Raw genomic sequence first — 6,620 nt, forward strand, 5'->3', positions numbered from 1 at the left:
TTATCCTCATTGCTGGAGAGGTTGAGACAGGGGGATCACTACGAGTCTGAGCTGCATGGCAAGACCTTGTAGCAAATATAAATAAATTAATTAATTAAAAAATTTCCCTCAGAAATGCAGGCTATTATGGATTTTCCATAATATTTTGTTGACCCCTACCAAATGGACCTGTAAGGCCCTACTTTAGAGTTTTGAAAATAGTAGTTATGGGATATAAATGAGGCTCAGAACAGCCACAAGGAGGATGAATGTGTTTTTATTTAGCTGAAGTTTGTAGCACAGCCTCTTTACCTGTTGGATCAGCAAAAAGTATTGAAGTTGTACTGAACATATTACCTAAACAGTAATAGGGTTTCATGGCTAGAAAAAAAGATTTACAAGTAGAAATAGGGATAACAGAAAGTTACAAGGCAGAAAATGCAAGACTGAGACAGTACTATAGATTGAGCAGTACTACATGAGACTAGAAAATCTGTTAAGTTTGAAAGCCCTAGCAATTTATCACTTTTGTTTATAAATCGCTTATCATATGATCACATGTCGAATCATTTTATTTCCACACACCAAAGAATACTATGGTCAATCTTTCAGCATTCTGCATTTCTTTATTAATCTTTTAGCTGAGTAACTTTTTCCAGTTGATTTTGGAGTTGGTGGTGCAAGGCCTTAAATGTGGTGTCTGCCATTATCTAATAGCTTTCACTAATCACTGTCTGATATTCATTTTCTGTACTCTTTATGATTTTAATAAACTCCTTGGCAATTTGTACTTCATTCGAAATGTTTATTGACCCTTATATGTCTTTATGATTAAGCAGTGGAACATTGCCATCTTTGTAGTAGTGAACCTGGACCTTGAGCACTCCAACTACGGGGGCTGCAGGTGGTGTGATGGTGAACTTCCACTCAGACCTCAAATGACCTTTCCAGAAAGTTTTATGCTATAACTTGTGGCTTTCAATACATGCAATAATAGTCTGTTGCCCGTCTCTAGTTTTAGCATATAAAGTACAGAAGCCATTGAAATAATGATCTTTCACATAGGCTATTTTTTTTTAATGAATGTAGTACAGGGTCTACAGGATCTCACTATGTAGATTGGACTCAGTGATTCTCCTGTTTTCAGCCTCCCAAGCACTAGGATTACAGTTGCGTGCCACCACACCCAGTCTCAATCACAGTTTCAGTGCTCCCTGGGGACAGAGCCAGCCCAGCCCAGCCTCTGCGCTCTGCCTAAGCAAGTGCTTTAATCCACTGAGCTATCTGGCCAGCCCTTCACATAGGCTTTTAATGCACTATCACAGGATTCTCTTCAAGACGTCAAACTTCAATCTATTTCCTCTGGTTGGGGGGTCACTTATTCCTTTCAGTAAGTGGTCAAACTTCAAGGAAATTTTGTTTCCCAGATCTAGAAATCTGCTAGTACCCAGATCACTGTTTTCTATAATTAAAACCTCATCTTTATATCCTTCTGCCTTCACAGGTATGTACTGATCATGTTATACTAGGAAATACATGAGCTGCCCTTCCCTGGAGATTGTCATTTTTAGGTTGCAGCCAGGCATCATTGAGTGCTTTATTAAGCTCCTCTTGGGTGCATAAGTGATGAATATTATCATATTCTTATTTTCCTAAGACCTTGAGGTATCCATTAAGTTACTTACTTGAAGTTTCTCTGATTTGTTTGATGTGAGCAATTACAGCTATAAATTTCCCTCTTAGAACATCATTTGCTGTGTCCCAGAGATGCTGAAATGTGTTGTCATTTGCATTTGATTCTAGATTTAATTTCCTCCTTGATTTACTTCAGTGACCCACTGATGTTTCAAAAGTAAATTTTTCATTTTCTCTATATTTGTATAATTTCCTTTGCTGTTGATTTCTAGTTCCATTATTATCTTTTAAGATGCAATAAGTTATTTCAAACTTTTATATTTAAGACTTCTTTATGGCCTACAATCTGATCTATTTTGAAGCACATTCCATCAAGTGCTAAAAAAAATGTGTATTCTACAGCTGATGGATGAAATGGTTTGTAGGCTTCTGATAAGTACATGATCCATGGTGTAGTTTGACTCTGATGCTTCTTTGTTGATTTTTTGGTTTGGATGACCTACCTGTTGTTGACAATGGAATATTGAAGTTACCTGTTATTATTATGTTGATATCTATGGGTCCCTTTACGTTGAGTAGTATTTGTCTTATGAATTTAGGTGTGCTGATTGTTTGATGTGTATATATTTATGATTGTTATATGGTTTTGAAAGGTTATTCCTTCACTAATATATAGTAGTCTCTTTGTCTTTTCTAATTAATTTTGTCTTGAAATCTGCTTTGCCTGTTTGCTTTTGGGTTATCTTTCTGGAATATTTCTGTCCTTTCTCATTTAGTCAATATATGCCTGTGCTTGTGAGGTGTGTTTCCTGTAGGTTTCGCAGATGAGTCTTTTTAAATCCAGTCTGCCAGCCTATGTGTTTTAACTGGAAAATTGAGACCATTTTTATTTATGGCTATTACAGAAGGGTATATATTTATTCCTTTGTGTTTCTAGTGTTTGTTTCTTCCCCAATTATCAACAACATATCTAATCTTCCTTTTGTAAGTATAGAATTAATCTAAATAATTCCTACAATGCTGGTGGTCATGAGTTTCTTTAGTTTATTTACTCATATGCTTATTTTAGAAAATCTTTCTTTCTCTTTTGATTTTGAAAGATAGCTTTGCTGAGTACTATAATAAAGCTGGTAGTTATTTTCTTTTAGGGCTTGAAATATATCATTCTTTAGGGTTTGTGCCAAGATGTCTACATTTATTCTGGTGGATTTATCTCGATAATTTCTTTCTTGCAGCTTTCAATATGTTTTTATATTTCTGTAACCCAAGGCATAGATTCTCAGAGGTGGCTGGTTCTGGTGTGTGTGCTGCTGGGATCAAGGATGTGAAGCTGGGATATTTTATATATATATTTTTGGGAAGGGTCTACAGGGTGGTCAGGGTCTCTCTACTAGATCAGACTCATAGTAATCCTCCTTTTTACAGTCTCCCACTTGCTGGGATTACAGGCGCACACCACTATGCCTAGTCTCAGTCACCATCTCCGTGCATCCTGGGGGTGGGGCCGGCATGACAGGCCCAGGGATGGAACCTCCTGGCCCCTGCATCTGCCTAAGCAGGTGCTTTAATCTGCTGAACTATTTGGCTGGCCTGTGAAGCTGGAATTGATTCATGGTGTGATGCTAGGATTAAGGCTGCCTCAACCCACCCAGACTCCCCCAGTCACTGTGGTAACCTGATTTCAGACATGATAAGTAGTAATTAATCTCTATCATCTAGCTCTAAGAATAGCTCAGCTTTACACAATGAATGCCTTCCCAAGATGGCTCCTCATTAATCATTCCCAAACATTGCGTGTACTGCAATAAATATCTTTTATGCTTCTAGTCTGCCATGCAGAATGATTCACTTTGAAATTACAATCCCCACTGCATCTGTAGTTTTCCATACCTGAGAGTGTTTGGTTTTTTGGCAGCACAGTAAAGAGAGAGAAAAGATAAAAGAAGCCTTTATTGACTCGAAAGACATGGAGAGAATCTTAGGAGTTGGGGTGAATCCTCTTGCCTGAGACAGTGGGAGGCTGAGACTTTATGAACTTTTGCCACAGATGGAGTTTCAGGGACAGGTTCAGTGACAGCGGGGGAGCTGACTGGGGTCTCCCTTGTGGCATGAGAAAAGTGAGGGGAATTATATCCAGCACCCAGTTGGGGTAGAAGGGGGAGGTGACCTCTGAGAAGATAAACTGTTGTTTCAAGTGCTTCAACCATGTTAAATGACCACCATAATAATTCTGCAATTCATACTAGGGTCAGAACCTATCAGAGAGCTATCTAGGGAGGCTGATTCTGCCAATCCACTCCATTATTTCTCCTTGGAGCTGCTGACCCTCTCTGTGCATTTTCAGAGACAGTGTCCCCTGCTCAGGAGTTGGGTTAACATTATATCTGCTTTGTTGTTTTCTTTGTATTATCTTCAGTTTCTTCAGCTTTTTTCTGGGATTGCTAGTTTACTCATCAGCTTTTTCTTGCTTCTTAGTGCTTTTTCTTTTTCTTTTTTCATTTTATGTATTTGGTACAGGGTCTCACTATGCAGCTCAGACTTGTAGTGATCCTCTTGATCTCAGCCTCCTCAGTGCTGGGATTATAGGCATGCATCACCACACCCAGACTGGGTCACCAGCTCAGTGTGCCCCTGGGGCAGGGCCAGTGTGGCATGTGGGACGGGGGATCAAACCCTGGTCCCTGCCATTAACAAAGCAGACACTTAGTATGCTGAGCTATCTCACCAATCCTACCAGCGTTATTTCCTGTTCAGTTGTTTTCTAAGTATCTGGAAGTCCACAACCTGGGAAGGCTGTGATATGCTGCAAGTCTTCACTCTACTGTTTTCTCCAGCATAAAGGATCAATCTAGCCAAGAGATGAAGATTCTGAGGAGCAAACAAAAAGTAAAAAGCCCAGTAAAGCAAATAAAAATCCCATCAGAAAGCCACACCAATATACCAAATCACGCAGAAAGCATAATTTCATGGCCAGAACTCTAGATTGATTCATTATCACAAACTATAATATATAAAAGTAAGAAATTATGAGCAAAGTATCTACAAACTCATAATATGGTTAAAAGATGAAACTTAGGGGCTGGGGAGATGGCCCAGTAGAATAAGCACTTCCCTGGCAAGCACAAGGGCCTGAGTTCAAGCACTGGTTCCACCAAAAAAAAAAAAAAAAAGATGAAACTTAGACAATTTTGATGTAGAAGAGGATACCACAGCTTAGACTGACAAAATTACAAAAAAAAAATTTTTTTCAGTGAAATAATAAAACTTCTGGAATTTGCAGGGAAGGGAATTTATATCCATGCATGGGGGGGCATTTAGAAACAGAAACCAACATGACCAGAAAATAACCTTTGTATGGCTCATTATACTTTTTTATTGTTAATTTTATTGAGAAACAAATAGCAATGAGACAGACACAATATCAATTAATAAGACAGTTTCAACAATTAATACATTGCATATTGCTGTCTTTGTAGTAGTTATTCATAGTACAAGATGCAGACAATGATATACTGTCCAAACACTATTACTACAAATCTTTCTTCTCATTTAATTAAGAGAAAGTAGCTATATATCTATCCTATTTTGTATATGTAGATACAAAATGATCCTTCATTTATATCCCCTTTTTTGTTTACTTTTGCCAGAGATGGGTATTCCATTGCCCTTTAAGTATTGTAGGTGCATGAATTCAGGAAAATAACTCAATATAGTCCGGTAGTCCATAATAGTAATGGGTTATCCATAGGAAAGCCTGGAGGAATGGGCTCGGGGTTCACATAATAAACCCACAAGCTATGGAACTAGGTGGAGATAGCAGCAAATTGAGCTACCCAGAGAAATGCAGATACTAAGAGCCAGTGAAGTGAATACAGTCCTAAAGCACAAACAAAACAAAGCAACCTAGCAAGAAAGACAGGGCAGGAGTCAGCATACATACATACAGAGTCGGTGTAAAAACAAAATAAGCCTCACTATGACACAATATTTATCCCACACCTGGGAGATTCTCATACTATGGGCCCTGAAAAGAAGCCACTCGTCCAACACATAGAGGGTAACATGTTTTGAAACTGTCTCATTGCTACTTCTTTCTCAATAAAGTTGATATAAAAAAACACATAGGGGAATTTTGTAGACAAATATATAGAGGGATTCTTCATTGTTTTTGTTTTTCATTTCTCCTTTCTTTTGATCCTTGTTTTATTCATTCATATTTTTCTTTCCTTTTACTTATTGTTATTTCATTATTTTTACTTAATTCTATTAACATTCTTTTTAAATTTTTGTATTTATATAAAATAAAAAATGTATTATGTTCATGACTTTCATACAGTTGACATAGAGAGCAGTAAAGATAGTCGTGCATGTCAGATATACACACATCAAAAAGCTTCAGTGAATTAAAAAAACAAAATGAAGGGTCAGGAACAGTAGTCTGAAACCTACTCATAGGATTTTAGGATTTAACAAATAACAAGAAGTGTGAAACTTCAGACCACAGCAGTGTTGAAAACATCAGAATGATAAATACGAGAGCACATATTTCACATTAAAAACAATAAAAGCTACATAACCAAAATTCAAACTTAAAACATCAACATAAAAAAGAAGAAAAAATTCAAAATCAAGAAGCAGATCGGAGGCCAAATGAAAATCTATTAATTAAATACCTATTTTAAAGAAATATCTAGAATATAACATAAAAAATGATTTTTATCAATAAGATTTCTTAGTTTTCTTATATACTTGTGTAGAATTAGAAAAGAATTTATCATTTAACTATGGGAATGTGATTTAAGTGTCTTTTTTGCTTTATATGGTATAAAAATTTAATTTATATGGTATATAAATGATATATCTCATAATATAAATATAATGTGTATACATAAAATTAAATAGCAAAGCTTATGTAAAATAAGTTTAGGAGAAATAGAAATATTCTAATAGACCTTTTTTAAGATTTAAAATTTCTGAATTTAGTTAAAATTATAGCACCACATTTC

General features: G+C 36.4%; 1 pseudogene; it reads right to left on the reverse strand.

Moving 5' to 3' along the window:
* Positions 1 to 550: 550 nt before the first annotated feature.
* Positions 551 to 6,620, reverse strand: part of LOC101567906 — a 56,495-nt pseudogene continuing 50,425 nt past the window's right edge.

The sequence above is a fragment of the Octodon degus genome, unplaced genomic scaffold (genome assembly GCF_000260255.1).
Source record: "Octodon degus isolate 3935 unplaced genomic scaffold, OctDeg1.0 scaffold00080, whole genome shotgun sequence".
Lineage (NCBI taxonomy): Eukaryota > Metazoa > Chordata > Mammalia > Rodentia > Octodontidae > Octodon > Octodon degus.